This window comes from Podarcis vaucheri (genome assembly GCF_965113315.1).
Source record: "Podarcis vaucheri genome assembly, chromosome: 5".
Lineage (NCBI taxonomy): Eukaryota > Metazoa > Chordata > Lepidosauria > Squamata > Lacertidae > Podarcis > Podarcis vaucheri.
The window spans coordinates 99,796,149-99,814,713 of NC_138763.1; the positions used below are offsets into that span (position 1 = coordinate 99,796,149).

Consider the following 18,565-nt stretch of genomic DNA (forward strand, 5'->3'; position numbering starts at 1 on the left):
TCCAGAAATTGTTTCCTTTTCTTTTGTTGTTTAGAGCACAAGATCAGAAAAAAGAATGTTTAGGAATGACATAACCTTCCCTGTTACAGCATTACGCATGAGAAGTGTGAATGGTCTGTTGAGCCTTGTATATGTTATTCCAGTTCTCTGGCAAGGCAAAGTTATAGCATGTATTTAATGTAAATATATACATAGCAGATTTGAAAATATTTCATTGGCCACTTCATCTCACCTTGCCATCGACGATTTAACTGGAATCAAGAGACCTTTTTAAAAAGCAAATTATTCCAAAAACATCACCTGGTGAATGATATTGCAAGTGTAAATACAGGTGTAAATCATTTGAGGACAAAGGAATCACACTTGTAGAAGAAAATCGATACCATATGGCTTTTTAATTTTTTCTATTACACTTTTATTATTAATTTTTACCTTGTGTGGCTAATATTCCTCTGCAATAAGCTGGTATAGTTTAGCCAAGGTGTGAAATCTGTTCATTTCTGGGTTTATTTGAAAGTAGTTAAAAAACAAAAGTTGCGCAGCTTAGGAAAGATTTCCAAGGTGTTGCAATGAAGCTGGTCTTTTCCTTTCATGTGTAATAAGGCTGGTTCCTTTACCTCCTTATTGTGAATTGTTTGGGAGCGTTCTTCATCCATTGGCTAGGCTTTACCCTATTTCATTTTTTAAATAGCAAACCCTTATGCTCTCAATGTTAATATAGAACATTGCCCATAGAGACCTTAAGGGGAAGGAAGGATCTAGTGCAATACTATAGTTTTAATGTCTTTATATAACATGCAGAGTGTTTAAAACTATATTGTGCAGTGAAAAATATAATATATTTTATATTTTTATACATTAACCCAAGATTGGTGGAGACTTTCTCTTTATTATCCTGCTCTTTCTTTCCCCTCAAAAGCTCACATTTTTTTCTCATTTAAAGCAGATCACTTCTTCGCTCGGTGGCCTGATTTAAATCTCCAAGCGGCTAGAGTAGCTAAATTTATACAACCTGGCACTTTTCTTATTTCGGGCCCTATGGAAAGGCAAAGGAGCATCATAGGCCAAGAGTTGAGGAGGGCTAGTAAAAAGTTTTGGAAGGCAATAACTTTCATGAACTCATTTGTGAGGCTGCTTTCAAGTTGAAGCCAAGTTCTCTTGCAGCTTGGTGGCGCATTAGATAACGTTGCCTTGAGTAACTAGATAAATAATTTTCACTCAGGTTCTCCCTCAGACAAAAGTTCAAATAAAATAAGCATTTGGAGATTTTAAAGAAAGTTGCATTCTAATGTATGCAGGCCTTTACAAGGGTAGAGAATGTTTGTTTCTTTAGCTGCCGGAGTGATGTAAGAAGCAGAAAAAGTGCTCCTGGTGCCTTTTATTACTGCTGTGGGTTGCTGGTTAATAGTTTTGCCTAGGCAAGCCAAGAAAATCATAGACAAGTCATAATATTGGAAAAAGGTCCAGACAAGTCTTCAATTGGGTGGTATTTCATATCCACACACCTTGGCCTCTGCTAGTACTAACCACTTTTCTTGCTATGCTGCTGCTGTGTGGACTGTATCCAACTAGAAACATTTTGTGTTGGTTCTTAAAAAAATTAAAATACCAAACAGACAGATTTTGATCTGGATATTCATAGAATCATAGAGTTGAAAGGGTACGCAAGGGTCATCTAGTCCAAACCCCCACAATACAGGAATCTCCTCTAAAGCATCCATGACAGATGGCCTTCCAACCATCTCCAATGAAGGAGGGAAACCCTTCCACTGTCAAACAACTCTTACCATCAGAAAGTTTTTCTTGATGTTTAGTTGAAATCTCCTTGAAGCCATTGGTCTGAGTCCCACCCTCCAGAGGAGAAAACAAGCTTGCTCCATCTTCCATGTGATAGCCCTTGAGATATTTCATGATGGCTCTCATCTCTTCCCTCAGTCTCCTCTTTTTCAGGCTAAACATACTCAGCTCCTTCAACCATTCCTCACAAGGCTTGGTTTCCATAACCTTGATCATCTTCGCTGCCCTCCTCCGCACACATTCCAGCTTGTTTGGAAATTGAAATACTTTATTGTCACTTGTACAACTTGTGAGATTACACAAGTACCCCCCACTCAGCTCTCTTAGTCTTAATTCCCCTTGTTTACTGATGCACACCCACCAAACCCAAAAGTCAGTTGCCCTCTTGTTATCTTTTCATTCAGCAGCCTATCAGCCCACAGACAGAAGCTGTTCTTTGCCCTGTTGGTGCGACTAATCATGCTTCTATATCTTCTGCCTGAGGGCAGGAGATCAAGAAAGTGCCATCCAGGGTGTGAATCATCCCTGAGAATTTTCCTCACTCTTCTAAGGCAATGTTCTTCCGCTATTTCATCCAGCGGATTCACGGGACAGCCCATAATATCTTGTGCTGTATTCACCACCCTCTGTAGGCACTTCCTATCAGTTGATGTCAAACCAGCGTACCACACCATGATGCAGTATGAAAGGACACTTTCTATTGTTGACCGGTAGAAGGAGATGCCTTCAACATCCTTCTTAAATTGTGGTGCCCAGAATTGGACACAGTATTCCAGGTGTGGTCTGACCAAGGCAGAACAGAGTGGGACTATTACTTCCCTTGATGTGGACACTATACTTCTGTTGATACAGCCTAGACTAGCATTAGCCTTTTTTGCTGCTGCATCACACTGTTGACTCATATTAAGCTTGTTGTCCCCCAAGACCCATAGGTCCTTTTCATATGTCCTGCTAGTAAGCCAGGTGTCCCCCATCCTATATTTTGATATTGGTAGTATCATGTCTGCAGTGCACAAACCTTAACGGGAATTGGATCCCTAATGGGACTTGTGAACACTCAGCAAACACAGGGAACTGGATGCTACAAATCATAGAATCATAGAGTTGGAATAGACCACAAGGGCCATCGAGTCCAACCCCCTGCCAAGCAGGAAACACCATCAGAGCACTCCTGACATATGGTTGTCAAGTCTCTGCTTAAAGACCTCCAAAGTAGGAGACTCCACCACACTCCTTGGCAGCAAATTCCACTGTCGAACAGCTCTTACTGTCAGGAAGTTCTTCCTAATGTTTAGGTGGAATCTTCTTTCTTGTAGTTTGGATCCATTGCTCTGTGTCTGCTTCTCTGGAGCAGCAGAAAACAACCTTTCTCCCTCCTCTATGTGACATCCTTTTATATATTTGAACATGGCTATCATATCACCCCTTAACCTCCTCTTCTCCAGGCTAAACATGCCCAGCTCCCTTAGCCGTTCCTCATAAGGCATTGTTTCCAGGCCTTTGACCATTTTGGTTGCCCTCCTCTGGACACGTTCCAGTTTGTCAGTGTCCTTCTTGAACTGTGGTGCCCAGAACTGGACACAGTACTCCAGGTGAGGTCTGACCAGAGCAGAATACAGTGGCACTATTACTTCCCTTGATCTAGATGCTACCAGAGTCTGTCCGTTACCAGAGTTGTAATCCTGCGAGGTCCTCAGATACATACAGGGATGTTCCTCCTTCTTGTAACTCTTTACACTATACACCAGCTTCTGAAGTTTCTCCCATGTTTTAGGAACTGCTTTCCAGGCAATGTTAGGTGACACATTTCAGAGAGGGAGGCCTCAGAAGCTGAACTTCACACCAGGGATGGGCAAATGGTTTAATTTTGGTTTGTCCCAGTTTCTCAGTTTTCCAGTCCTCAATTCTTCAGTTTGTAATTATATATATATATAAATCCTTACGAAAATTCATCAGCATTTTACTGCAGATTTCCCCTAAAATATACATATTTGTGTGCAATTTTTCCCAACACACACATTTTTGCAGAGTAATTTCCCCTACTATAAAGCTTTTTTCTAATGCTGTTTTCAATAATACGTACATTTGGGTATCCATTATTTGCCTGGTAAACTGCATTGCATAATAATTCAGGGGAGCGTAGGTTTCAAGGGACAGCTCTGTTTTGATTAGTGTACCATTTCAGAAAGTAATACTTAGGTAGGTTTGCCTTTATATGAGAAACGAATTACATTTCTCCCCAAATCTCTATTCCGCACATATGGAGTTCGTACCCCTTAAGATTATGGCCTATAACTTTACTTTCACACACCATGAAATGATTTTTAGGTTGGACTCAAATGGACTCACCTCAGTTTTTATGGTATCTTAAAATGAATCAGAATGTTGAAACGGGATTAATGGTGACGGGAGAGTAGCTCTGATTCCCTCGCCAGTCACCTCCCAACTTTACTCTGAATTAAGTCCCAGTTTTATGTCTCATAAAATGGTCCGCAACTATATTCCTATGAATCTGACCCACACAGTTGGAAGAGATTCCTCAATCCTTCATACTACTTTTATTTAAAACCCACTTAGAAATAAAATGTATAAATTTGGCCAGTTACACCACCCCCACCCCTAAGACAGACCTCTCTCTCTTTTTTGGCTATTTTGTATGGTTATTCTAGAAACTGTTAAAGAAATTGACGTTTCAAGGTCAGTTTAAAAAGCCATTTGGACATTTTCTCTCAATGTCTGGATCTATAAAAATAATGTAATTATGGATTTAAAATGAAATCATTTAAAATTATTTAAAATGGAATAATATTACCCCATAGTGGCCTATTTTTGTCAGCCGTGTCATGTTTTATGATTTATGTATGTATAATTTTGTAACAGAAAGTCCTGAATAATATAGATAGATAGATAGATAGATAGATAGATAGATAGATAGATATAGATAGTCATGTGTAGGAATGATCAGGTTGCTGCAAACAGTTCAATACCACAGAACAAATTCAGTGTAGATTTGAGAGGATTAGTCAAGGATATTCAGATTAGAGGGTACAGTTAGATGTTTTAAAAACAGGGGCCCATATTATTTTATTCTGTTGCAGTGTTTTTCAACCTCATAATCATCTCCCCCTTTAAGATAGTACCAAAAGGTCTGCTTGCAAAAAATAAATAAAAATAAACTGCTACCTGTGAAAAGTAATAATTAGCACACTGCTAAGTGGTTAATGAGTGGTGTGTTTGTTTGTTTTTTACTTTAGTGTTAATATGGATTCTAGTCTTGCATCCAAGATGGCAGTGAACTCTGAAACGTACATATTGATTGTACTCTAGCAAACAGTAAATTCCGAAGGACTCTTCACTTTATGTGTAAATATTTTGCCATCAGGACAGACAGCTTCATAGAGGTGTTCAAAATGCAAATTATTCCTACAGCAGCAAAACTAAGGGACGTGACTCTGTCAATAGGTCAAAGTTTAATTTCAATCTCCTCTCGACCATTCCTCTGTCAGCTGCAATTTTGCCCACGGAGCCAGATGTTGTTCACCTTCATAACAAGCTTCTGCTTAAATCCTGGTGCATATTTAACATCCACAACAGGATTTGTGTGGTACCAAATCTTGTTTATTGGACATTTGTCATCCATTTCCATGCGGTGATCCATTTAGCCCTGGATATTTCTGAATCCATATTTTGTGACCGTGGTGCTTTTCAATTCATTTTCAGTTTATGCACCTAATAGGCTGGCTAGGTGAGATTAAGAGATGGAGACACTTGCTCAAGGTCACCTACGGGGATTTCAAGTTGCACGGGGGCTTATAAAACCCTGATCCATTTAGAATGATGTGCACACGGGAGGCTTCAATAGTATACATCTCTTACTGGGTTTGGAACCATGTGCACAAATGGATATTGCATGTATTGCTCAAGGACATCATGTAATATCCAATTTGTGTGGGAGAGCCAATGAAAAATCCTGCTTTCAGGCAGGAGGGGGGATTCAGAGAGGATACCTTGCAGAGTTTGCACCTCCATGGGGGGGGGGCAGAGGGAATGTTTCATCTCAGGTTCCAAAACACCTCAGGCCATCCCTGGGTACACACCAGACCTCAGCGCAATGAATTGAGCTGGGAGACATCTTGAGCACAAGTGGAGGGAAACTCCAGATGAATGAAATCAAACACTGGGGAGAGAAGTGCTTTTTTAAAACCAGCTCTGCTCTTGTGCCTTGACAGGCAGAAATCCAACTGGTGAAGCTTTCCCCTTTCTATTACATCCATGTCAAGCAAAGTTTTGACAGATGAATGCCAGGCTGCTAATAAATGCAGATCACTACAAAGTGTGGCAAACAGAGAATCAGGGAGGGGGAGGGGGGAGAGAAACGCTTCTAATAAATATGGCGGGGGCAGGACTCAAATTGCGATCTGGCACCAGGGAAGCCAATTAAGCTGAAATATTTCATTCTGTCAGAAAAGGTTTAAAGGGGTCAAGCATTAAAGACAATTAGTGAAATATCTGTTGTTCCGGGCCTTCCTTAATGATGAGCCTTTCTGCAGAACTAGATGAACTCATACAAACAGAGAAAATCCTGTAAAACCAGTGTGTTTTGGACTTGATTCTGGAACAGGAGAAACTTCTTATGAGAAGTTACACTGAAAAGATGAGTTGGACTACTGCAACGCGCTCTACGTGGGGCTACCTTTGAAGGTGACCCGGAAACTGCAATTAATCCAGAATGCGGCCTCTAGACTGGTGACTGGGAGTGGCCACCGGGACCACATAACACCAGTTCTGAGAGATCTGCATTGGCTCCCAGTACGTTTCCAAACACAATTCAAAGTGTTGGGGCTGACCTTTAAAGCCCTAAACAGCCTTGGTCCTGTATACCTGAAGGAGCGTCTCCACCTCCATCATTCAGCCCGGACACTGAGATCCAGCACCGAGGGCCTTCTGGCAGTTCCCTAATTACGAGAAGTGAGGTTACAGGGAACCAGGCAGAGGGCCTTCTCGGTAGTGGCGCCCACCCTGTGGAATACCCTCCCTTCAGATGTGAAGGAAATAAGCAGCTATCTTCTCTTTAAAAGACATCTGAAGGCAGCCCTGTTTAGGGAAGTTTTTAATATTTAATGCTGTATTGTTTTTAACACTTGATTGGAAGACGCCCAGAGTGGTTGGGGAAACTCAGCCAGATCGGAGGGGTATAAATAAATTATTATTATTATTATTATTATTATTATTATTATTATTATTAACCTAACGGGGAAAAGAAACCCTTCCCCAAGCAAGCAGTGACAGAAGAAAGGCAGGCATGAGATGGGGGTGGGACGTTTCAGCATTGCACCTTGCCATCCATTGTTACTCAAATGCAACTGGATGGTGTACTCGCTGCCATGCAGTTCTGAATGCAAGGATCCTTTCACAGAGTCCATGATTACTGGGCCAGCGATTCCATTAACATTTGCATCCAGATCCTAAAGACGTCATCCCCAACTGGCTCTTTCCCGACTGCCAGGCTCGGAAGGCTTTGTCCTTTAGGCTCCAATCCATCCATTGCTTCCGGGATCCATGAGAATTGATACCTCACATTACTGTTGTTGTTGTTGCTGCTGTTGTTGCATTTATATATATAAAAAGAAATGTCCCAGTCTCCCCTCCCCTGATCTCTCTTCAGCCCGGCATCATGACCATTAGCCTTGTGCTGCAACACAAATATTTGCCCGGTTAGCCACCCCTGTAAAAAGAAGAAGTGGAAATACGTCAACCCAAATGCCTGGTGCAGTCCTCACAGCTAATTTCATCTGGAGAACAGCAAAAGGCAGAAGGTCAACAGCATTTAATGCCAACCTGCATGAAATCCTACATGGAAGTCCATTGGGAATGCAACTCTTTTGCCAAGTCTCTGTTTCCCTCACTTCCACCTGCACCTCACATCCTGGAAGAGCCATCAATACTTGAGTCCCCAAGCCAGTTTCAATCTTAGTGAGAATCCTAGGATACAGGGAAAAGGAAAATCAACCCCCCACCCCATTCCCAAATCAGGAGCACTTTGGAAACGCAAGCGTCTCTCCCTCCTCTCTGGTTCAGATTATTGGTAGAAAGCGCTGTCTCTTTTTGTCAGAAATGTGAAACGAAACACTCACCCACAGCATATTTGCCTGAAGGCTGAGCATTCTGCGGATTGTTGAAGGAATTCCATCCTCTCAATAAAAGCATGTTTTGGATCAGCAGGTTCTGCTTTCAAAGAAGTTTCGGAAAGATTATTTTACAGGCCACAGACATTAAACTACATGGAGAGTATTTTTATTGCAGAAAGAAAGAAAGAAAGAAAGAAAGAAAGAAAGAAAGAAAGAAAGACTGTATAAGGTTTTCAGGCAAACTACACCATTCATGTTGCTTGAAGGATTGTTTTCAGTGGAATATGGTAACCAGCTGCCTACAAATGGGAAGAAATTTTCCTTCGGATTTGCTGTCATAGAGGTGTATGCCTGCAGCCGAATACTTGAACAAGACATTCACTTCAGAAGGAAGTTACCACCAAAGAGAAATCAGTTGTTTGCCAAGGAAACCCTGTTCCGAGTTGAAAATAAACTCTACAAACCAAAAATATTTTGTGTACTTTTTTTTGGGGGGGGGTTCAAATTTCAAGTAATTTTTTTTAAGAAAAATAAAACCCCAAAATGGAGAATGGAGGTGCCAGAATGCAAGAAGGGAGAGGGAGGCATTTGTAGTGGGTATATGTGAGCAGTTGTTGAGACTGGAAGCTCAATGTGGCAAACAATTGTCTATTTTGTGCATTGCATGCTGTAAAGCAGATGCTGCTATATAAGCAATCACCATGAACCACAGAAGTGGTGTTGACTGAGAGAAGAGAGCTGTCCCACAACTGTTATTCCGAAATGTTTCCTATGGCTTCTGGGATTTCCTCAGATTCTACTCACCTGTTTTTAACAGGGCCTCCATGCGAACTAGTGGAGTGTCTTTCAAATGAAACCCAAGATCATCAGTTTTCAGATTTCATGCATGCACAATTAGTGAATGTATCCTGGCAACAGAAGCTGTCTTCCCTACAGAAGCCTGTTTCACCTCCTAAAGCTTATCTGGTTATTAGGCATGCTTAGATCTTTCACTTTTGGGGTTCAGCTGGCATGATTAATTTCACGCGGCTGAACAAATTTTGAGTGTGCAATTTGAGTCATTAAAATCATGCCCAAGGTCACAAAGCTCAAATGTGCGTAGAGGAAGGCGACCCAAATTATAAAGGGTCTGGAAACCAAGCCTTATGAGGAATGGTTGAGGGAGCTGGATCTGTTTAGCCGAGAAAAGAGGAGACTGAGAGGAGATAGGATAGCCAATTTCAAATATCTCAAGAGCAGTCACATGGAAGAGGGAACAAACATGTTTTCTCCTGCTCTGGAGGGTAGGACTCGAACCAATAGCTTCACGTTACAAGAAAGGAGATTTGAACTAAATATCAGGAAGAACTTTCTGACAGTAAGAGCTGTTTGACAGCGGAACGGACTCCCATGAGAGGTGGTGGACACTGGATGGCCATCTGTCATGGATGCTTTAGTTGAGAGTCCTGCATTGCATGGGGTTAGACTAGATGACCCTTGGGTCTCTTCCGACTCTACAAATCTATGTATGGCACTTGGTTACCTCAGTCAAAAATATTTTGAAGTCCTCACAAAAAACCATCAGCATTTCTCTAGTGACAGACACGTTTTTGCAAGCGATTTTCCAAAACGCAATGAATTTTTCTGCTTGTTTTCACCAATATATTTCTCTTTATGCATACTTTCCCTTAAAATATGCATCATTGTACATATTTAGGGTGGGACAGACAACTACATCAAAAAATTCAGTGTGACTCACATGGTTTGAACATTGTTTGGGTAAGTAGGAATTAAGCCAACTGAACTGAATTTCTCCCTGTCCCTGCAGGGCTGACACACACTCCCTTTTAAATAAATCAATAACATTAAGACTCAGTTGATTTTACCATTTTGTGGAGTACTTTTAGGATTGGCCTTTCACCCTATTTCACATTAGGCCTAAGCTCACAGTGATTCCCAAAGAACTTAGGTCTAACAACTGACACATTTCAAACTGGAGTTTTGCTGCAGTTTCAGGGGAGCGATATATTGGCTCTCAAGCACCAGAGCGACTGCACATGCTGACCACACCTTTAAAGCAAGGAAAAGGTTGACGGTGTGCTCTGAAAGCATGTCAGCTGGAGTTAGAATTGCCTGGACCCAGCTAAAATATGTGGTGTCAAGCACATGAAGTAAAAATTGGTATTGTAACACTACAGGGTACATTAGGAGGAGCACTATTCTGCTATGTAAGTAACCTTGTTGAAACCGTTTTGGCTGCTCTTGCAAAACTGACTGAAAGAGTTGATCTCCAAACCGGTTTCGCTCAGGTTTATCAGCAAGATTAGAGTTAACATTCCACACTGACTTCAGTAATGCTCCTTCCAATTTATACAAGTGTGCGTGAAGCTTGGGTATGGCTAATGCCTACTTCAAGAACTTTTCGTTTGAGGGAGTGATATAGCAGTATCTCCAAGGGTCACAGGAAAGAGGGGAAACCTGACTCCACCTGCTTAGAGAAAGGATCAACACCTTCCCTGCTGCTGGATCTTGTTAATACTTTCTCTTTCTATAGCCCTGAAAATGAGGAGGAGAAATTGCCACTTCACTAAGCCAGCATCCTGAGACTTGTCATGGCCTCTCTCCCAGGAACCCAGGGCTTGGGATTTCTCCACGGCTACTCAATGTGTTCCTGCTGGCCTCTTGCCTTCATGTACAGTGGTGCCCCGCAAGACGAATGCCTCGCAAGACGGAAAACTCACTAGACGAAAGAGTTTTCCGTTTTGGAGGTGCTTCGCAAAATGAATTTCCTATGGGCTTGCTTTGCAAGACGACAATGACTTGCGAGTGCCTGCTGGTTTTTTTTCCTCCCCCCTTTTCTAAGCCGCTAAGCCGCTTATCAGCTAATCCGATCAGCAGATAAGCCGCTAAAAGCCGCTAAAAGCCGCTAAAACCTGCTAAAAGCCGCTAATAGCGCTAATCCGTTAATCCGTTAATCCATCAATGGGCTTGCTTCGCAAGACGAAAAAACTGCTAGACGAAGAGAATCACAGAACGGATTCTTTTCGTCTTGCGAGGCACCACTGTACTCACATGGATACACAGGACTTCGTTGTTGTTGCTGCTGTAGCAGCAGCAGCACCTCTCTCTCTCTCTTTCTCTCTCTCCTGCCCACAGTGAAAAACTCACAGGCTATATTTTCGACCCCAGTGTCAACGGCCAAGGGGATTTGTTAATTTACATGATTTGAGGAAGTTTTGATAATTCACAGTGAAAATAGATACAGTCATACCTCGGGTTACAGACGCTTCAGGTTGCACAATTTCGGGTTGAGCACCATGCCGAACCCGGAAGTACTGGAACGAGTTACAGAAGCACTAAATCGCACTTTGCGCATGCGCAGAAGTGCCGAATTGCAACCCGCATGTTCGCAGACATGGCGCTGTGGGTTGCGGGCGCTGCAGGTTTTGAACGTGCTTCCCGCATGGATCACATTCGCAACCTGAGCGTACACCGTACGATAGATATGGTTTAACTCACTTGCAGGTCCAGGTGCCATGCTCCCCAGTCCCCAACCTGACTCCCGAGCCGTCTGAAGGCAATCCTGTACAGTGAAGGGTTTTGTTTAAAACGTCTAGTGTTTTATTCTGTTTTTATACATGTTGGATGACGCCCAGAGTGGCTGGGGCAATCCAGACCGTTGTGTGGGGTATAAAGAATAAAATTATCATTATGGAATGGGGCGTCCCTCTGTGTGTGTGTGTTTGTGTTTAATGCACTTGGAGGGAAGAGCTGGCTGGAACTCTAAACAGAAGCAGCAGAACGCACTGCAACGTTTGGTTGCAGGTCCCATTTGTGACATACCACAGATGAAGTCCCTACTTTGAAGCATTTACCATATAGAAACCCTCCTCCTCCTTTTGGGCTGACAAGTGTAAAAGCATGAGACAAAAGGAGCTGGAAGGAAAGAGGAAACTTTGCACAATCTGGAAGAGAGTGAAAGAAGAAAAGAGTGGTAAAGGAACTAAAGAAAACAAAAAAACATGAGAATAGGTGGGGGGGAGAGAGAAGAAGAAAAGCCAACTCAAGAGGGAAAAGAGAGAGAGAAATTGGGCGGCCTGAGCGCAGGCCAATGGCCTGGCAGTTTTATACCTTATGCTGGGATTGACAAAGCTGCCTCTGATTGGTTGACAAGGCATTCTTTGATTGACAAGGCATCTGACCCTCCCCTTCACCTCATAGCTCACCAATTAAATAAAGATAAAGAATTAAATAATAAAGATAAAGAATTAAATAAAGATAAATTAAAGATAAATAAAAGACCACTAAGACGGGTTTGGATCAAAACAGACCACAACTTCATTGAATACAGATGAAAGAGGTTTGGCTTGGTCATGGGGCAATCTAAATACTTCCAGCCCACCCACCGAAAGTGATGCGTAGGTCAATCCAGGCGGAGGTTCTGAAGACTTGCATCCAATAGGGTGACCCCCGCAGGGACCACCATGTGGGGGAGTGCCTTTGGCCCTTGCCCCACCTGGGCGCTCAGACATGACCACCCCCCCCGGATCCCTCTAATGGGATACCCCAGCATTTGGAGGGGCAGGGAGAGACTACAACCTCCTCTCCATCCACGACAAAGGATTGCCCCTATGCCCAACCCAGTTGGTGTTTTGTATCCTAACGTCATTGGCTACAAACAATCTGACTGATTGATGGCATGCGTGCATGACAGCAGCAGCAAGTGCTGGGCTCCATAGGGTCGCGCAGAGCTGCCTGCATTCGGAAGCCTGGGGCGCGTCTCCCTAGACTTGCGGATAGCAGGCTGTTCTGGGGGCTGGGGTCGGGGGAAGCTCAGGCTTCCCCTGCGCCTGGGGGGGAAATTTAATTTTTTTTCTTTATTTCCCCCCCATAAAACTAGGTGCGTCCTATGGGGCGGTGCATCTAATGGGGCGAAGAATACGGTACATACATACATACATGCATACATACCTGGGATGCTCGGATAGGAAGCACCCACATGATCTAGCCGGTGATGAATCAGGGAAGCATCATTAGAGCAGCAGGCACAGTGCAAATGTTGCTTGAATTGGTCCTTAGATGCCTTGGCGGAGTTCAGAACCAAGCTTATTCACTGAAATTACTATCCAAAAACCCTCCCATGCTAATACATTGGGAAGTGAGGGCTATAGGGGGGGAAAGAGGGGCATGATTGTTGCATTGGAAGTTAGCATGGACACCACAGGGACTTGAACCCCGTCCTGGGAACCAGGAGCGCTGACCACCAGTGTCTTTTGCTTTTTTTTTTTTTTTGAGCAATGCAACAAGGTAAAATGCAAAACCTGAGAGAACATTCTGCAAATGTTCTCTCAGGAAAAACAACAACCCATAAGATGTTCAGAAGAGCTCTTTGGAGTAACCTGTGAAAAGACCAGCAGAAAAGAAAATGAGAAAAAGTAGAGACCAATACAAAAAATATTATCTTGAAAAAAGACCACAGAGTGGTGGGATGTGAACTTACCTAAAGCAGCACAGTCCAAATGCAGGTGACTCTCCCCTCAGGTACAGTGAACTGTGGGAAGCCTGTAGGAAAGAAGAGCTGGAAGAAAAGAAGAAGTGTTCTTCTACCTGCAGGTGAGCCTCATTGTGGTGACACAGAATATGGCCTCTTCTGACAACTCCGTCACCGCAACCTGAAAGAGTCTTAGCACAAAGAGTTGCAGACGGAACACAATAGAGATTTTCTCCCTAGCCAAGCAAGGAATACTCACTTAGATGTCCTTCAATCATACAATACCATTTTGACCGCCATTATTGTTTGAAGCTGGGTGAGCCATTGATCTACAGGGGCACAACAGAGAGATGAGATTCAGATTTAGTGTGGAAAGAAGGAAGATTGTTCACCCTTTCACTTGTCTATCTGAGGGTGACTTTGTGTCTTGCGGGTCCCCCTTCTTTGGTCTGCCATCTAGGGTCACTAGTTTGCCCCCAGTCACCTTCCACCAATCCTACAGAAAACGAGTTTTTATTTATTTATAAAAAAATTGCTTTTCTTACCACCATGACTTCTGGGACTCTGCTGGAAGCGCTGGCCTCATTTGCGGGTTGAGAGCTCTTTGGGGAGACCTGTGAAAAGACCAGCAGAAAAGAAAATGAGAAAAAGGAGACACCAGTACAAAAAAATTGTCTTGAAAAAAAGACCACTGAGTGGTGGAATGTGAACTCACCTAAAGCAGCACAGTCCAAATGCAGGCGACTCTCCCCTCAGGTACAGTGAACTGTGGGAAGCCTGTAGGAAAGAAGAGCTGGAAGAAAAGAAGTGTTCTTCTACCTACAGGTGAGCCTCATTGTGGCGACACAGAATATGGCCTCTTCTGACAACTCCGTCACCGCAACCTGAAAGAGTCTTAGCACAAAGAGTTGCAGAAGGAACACAACATAAATTTTCTTCTAAGCCAAGCAAGGGATGCTCACTTAGATGTCCTTCAGGCATAATGTATACAAGTATATTGCTGCTGTCATTGTGATGTCATTGTGGAGTCTCCATCTTTGGAGGTCTTTAAGCAGAGGCTTGACAACCATATGTCAGGAGTGCTCTGATGGTGTTTCCTGCTTGGCAGGGGGTTGGACTCGATGGCCCTTGTGGTCTCTTCCAACTCTATGATTCTATGTAGCGTTTAGGGTTTACTTGTGAGGTACCTGAGCCTGACATCGCCTTTGAAAATACAAGAGTACTTGATAGTAACTTCCTTTCACTGTGATGGTCACTTCAAAGTGAAAAGTTTGCATATTTTTGTTTATATAAAGTCAACGCTTTGTGTTGTCTGAGCTACGTGCTAAATAGCTGTTCCAAGAAGATGCTTAGCAAAAATAAAATAAATTCGCAAAACCTTGTTTATTATCACCAGAGCGCCATGTTATGCATCAGGGATCATTTTGCCTGGCCTGTTCCATAGTTAACCTTTTGAGCTCCATTTCCCATATCTTTTCGTAATCTTGCAGGTTCTGCTGGAAAGGCTTAGTGGAGCTGATGTTCTAGTCTGCTTCCTCATTTGATCCTCACATCAACCCTGGGAGGTAGGTTAGGCTGAGAGGTGGAGAGTTTCATGGCTTAGTGAGGATTCGAACTCAAATCTCCCAGTTCCTAATATACCACTTTAGCCACTCCACTCTCTCAGGAACTTCCTTCAGAGAAAGCACTTTCCCATGAGATCCTGGACTTGCCATGTCCCTGAACAGTCACTCCAATCATCACCAGCAGGTTCATCCTCAAAATGCTTTCTTCGCCTTTTCAGCAAGTTTTTAACTTACCTGTCTTTCTCTCCTTCCAAGGCAACCTGAGCCGACATCAAATTAGAAGGAGCAGTGTTGTCCTCTCCCTGTCTTCTTTGCTCCCCCCCCCACATGCACATTTCTAGCTTCAGCAACAAAACCCCCAACTTTCTCTTCATAAAATGACTTCTCTAGATGCCTTTTAAAAGCAATGCCTTCTATTTTCCCTACTCATTTTCTCTCTGCTTTAAGCAGGCTTCATATCCATGTGCTCCTTCTTTTCATCCAAAGACTAATTAGTTTGAAAGGTAAATAAAACTTGATTCCGCCCGCTTCACATCCCTTCATTCACCTTCATTTTCTCTTGGCTTTTCTGGTTAATTTTCTTGATTCTCTTTAACATCTCCATCTTGATATTTTTCTGAGTATTCAGTTTAAATTTTGCTTAGCTAAACTCGTTTTGGGGTGGGGACTTTCTCAAGGTCCGCCATCTTTCTACAATTTACTGTCCCTGTTTTATTAGGATTCAGTCTTCATCGATCTTCTATTTTCCTTTGGTTTCCTTTCAGTTTAAAATTTAGTGCCTCTGCTAATGCTTTTTGGGACAAATACCTGATTAAGATATATGTGTGCAGTATTTGAAATCAACCACAGCAGAGATCGCAGGTGAAAATTACCTGTGTCCCTTTTTAAAGTTGTAAATGATGAATTTCAGCAGAGGGAAATCCCTTCATTTACTCTATTAAAAAAATCCCAATAGTTTTGAAAAGTGATCTTAACTAAGCTGGTTTGTTGCCTTTTCAAACCTGTTTCATCTTCCCCAGCCTCCCTTCCCTAATCCTTATGCCCATTCAGCTCTGACCAGTGAGAGGGCTAAAGCCAGTACTATAGCTAGGGACAGGCTCACTCAGCGGAATGCGGCTCGCTCCTTCCACCACTTGTTGGTCATAAGAACACATAAAAAAGTCCCCTGCGGCATTAATACAGTGGGTGCAAATGTCTTTATTTTCTTTTTAAAAATAATTTTCATTAAGTTTTGCAGTTTTGTGTTCATCACAAAAACATTGTCTGAAACAGAAAAAGAAATACAGTTCCCCAGCCCCCCCCCCCGGGAGACTTCACTCAACTTCCTTTTCTGGTTTGTTATGCAATAACATCTCCTGCTTATTTTCATGCCTTAAAAGGTAAAGGGAGCCCTGACCATTAGGTCCAGTTGTAGCCAACTCTGGGGTTGCGGCGCTCATCTCGCTTTACTGGCCGAGGGAGCCTGCGTACAGCTTCCGGGTTATGTGGCCAGCATGGCTAAGCCACTTCTGGCGAACCAGAGCAGCGCACGGAAACAGCGTTTACCTTTCCGCTGGAATGGTACCTATTTATCTACTTGCACTTCGTGCTTTTGAACTGCTAGGTTGGCAGGAGCAGGGATTGAGCAACGGGAGCTCACCCCGTCGCGGGGATTCAAACCGCCGACCTTCTGATCGGCAAGTCCTAGGCTCTGTGGTTTAGACCACAGTGCCACCCGTGTCCCAAGGTTAATGAATAGAGCACCTCAAAATTGGTGCAGGCAAGGCTCCACAGCCCATAAATCTGCCACTGATCAACACCACATCCTCCTGCACATTCAACCAGCATCTACTCATCTCCCTATCTTCCATAATTAGGTCACCGCTGGCTATCACACCCATGTCCCTCTAGCAAAGCGTGCAGAATTGCAAAGGCACCCTACAGCTGTAGTTTTTCTCCCCCTGGTCCCCATGTCTTGGATTCCTTCTCTGGGTTTCCCACGCTCCCTTTGGGGGTCAGGCACCCTGGTTTGGGGTGTTTTGTTCTTCAGGAAGCAAATATCTTGCTGCTCTTCCAGCTTCAACCAATCCCGACTGGTGCCTTTTTTTTAACTTTGCGGAATGGAATGGCCAAACACTTAACTCTGCCAATCAAAGGGAAACTTAGCTTGAAATATTTTCCCCATGTGTTTCTCTTTGGGAGCCCCACTTTAGACAAACTCGTTCTGACTTTCATCTGGTTTGAACATCAGAATAAGACAATTAGAAACTGATGGGAAAAAGTGGTCCAAACCCATGTCATAAACTTTCTGTGACTTTCCAAGGTGTCAGTATTAACAGATTTGTTAATGATTGTAGATTTATTAGATCTGAAAATATTTGTCTCATCAAACTCCTTCTCCCCCCCCCCACTGTTTTCCAACTCTGCAATGCAGATATCTTGTAGAAACAGATGGTTTGTACTAGTTGAGGAGCATCCTGGCCTACATTACATTCCCTCTTTATTAGATATCATTGCTGGGCCCTTTTGCCAACTGCTCCGTATTACAGTAATTTGTGAGTATCTTCAACAGGAGCCCCTTATGAAAACACCACAGAGACCTTGAAAGGCCACATGTGCTTCTGTGTTGAATCACATCAAAACCCAGGTCACGGGAGGCACCGCTCTGCGCTGCTTTAAAATTCTCCTTGCCACCCTGTTCCGATCATCCTGTAGCATCAGAGTTAAGTCTGTTCATGCGGGTTTCATTCATGCATTTAACCTTTGCAAAGGTAAAACTAATAAAGATTAGATCCAACTGTCACTGTGTTAGATCACAGCCTCCATCTGAGCATATGGTGTGTCTGGGCATGAATTATGTTCTTCGATGCACAGATCTGTAGCTCAGGGTTTCTGCTTGAAATTGACAGGACGGGGGCTCCTGTCACCCAGGTGATTATATAGCCAAAGGTCAGGGGTTGTTGGAACTATCAGAAAATATTAGACATAAGAAAATACCAACCCAAGTATCTACTGGAAACCGCAAAACCTGCTTTTCTTCTCTGCACATGGAATAGGACAATAGACAATGCCTATTGTAGTGGTTGGGAGTTACTCGTGCATAATCCTGCCCCGTTTGGGCATTAGATTGCCTGGTTAAACCCTTTGGACTGCACAGCCCATCTCAGCGTGGCTGCCCTTAGTCACTCGTAGAATCTGTCTGTGGGCGTTTCTTAAAGCGCTGCCAGCATAAGAGCTGTTTGATGCCCAAGCGTCTCCGCCTCTCACTGCGCGGGAGTCTCCTGCGCAGGGTGGGCGTGGGTAGCGAGGTGCCTGGGCTCTCCTCACTAACTTCCAGCGAAGAGTCCTGGAGCCCCTGCACCTCCTCGTCCCGTTGCTCTCCTGGATCCCTGGTGTTACACTTATTCCCTTCCCCTTCTTCCCAGCTGAGTCTCCCCCTAGCGCTGGGACCTTCTCCTGCAGAATCAGAGACCCTCTCCTTCTCCCGTGCCTCTGATGTCAGTTCCCTGACACCTATTTATCAGCAGTAAGGCATATTGATCTATGTGTTAGTTACTTCCAAGGAAGTGGGTGAGCCTGCTCCTCTCTCCCCCCCCATCTTTAGTTTATCATGGACTGTCACAGCT

General features: G+C 43.4%; 1 long non-coding RNA gene across 1 annotated transcript; it reads left to right on the forward strand.

Annotated features, from left to right (window-relative positions):
• The first annotated feature begins 12,197 nt into the window (after positions 1-12,197).
• Positions 12,198-13,312, forward strand: LOC309532751. Its single transcript, XR_014220006.1, has 2 exons — positions 12,198-13,246; positions 13,277-13,312. It is a non-coding gene; the product is annotated as an uncharacterized lncRNA (long non-coding RNA).
• The last annotated feature ends 5,253 nt before the right edge of the window (positions 13,313-18,565 follow it).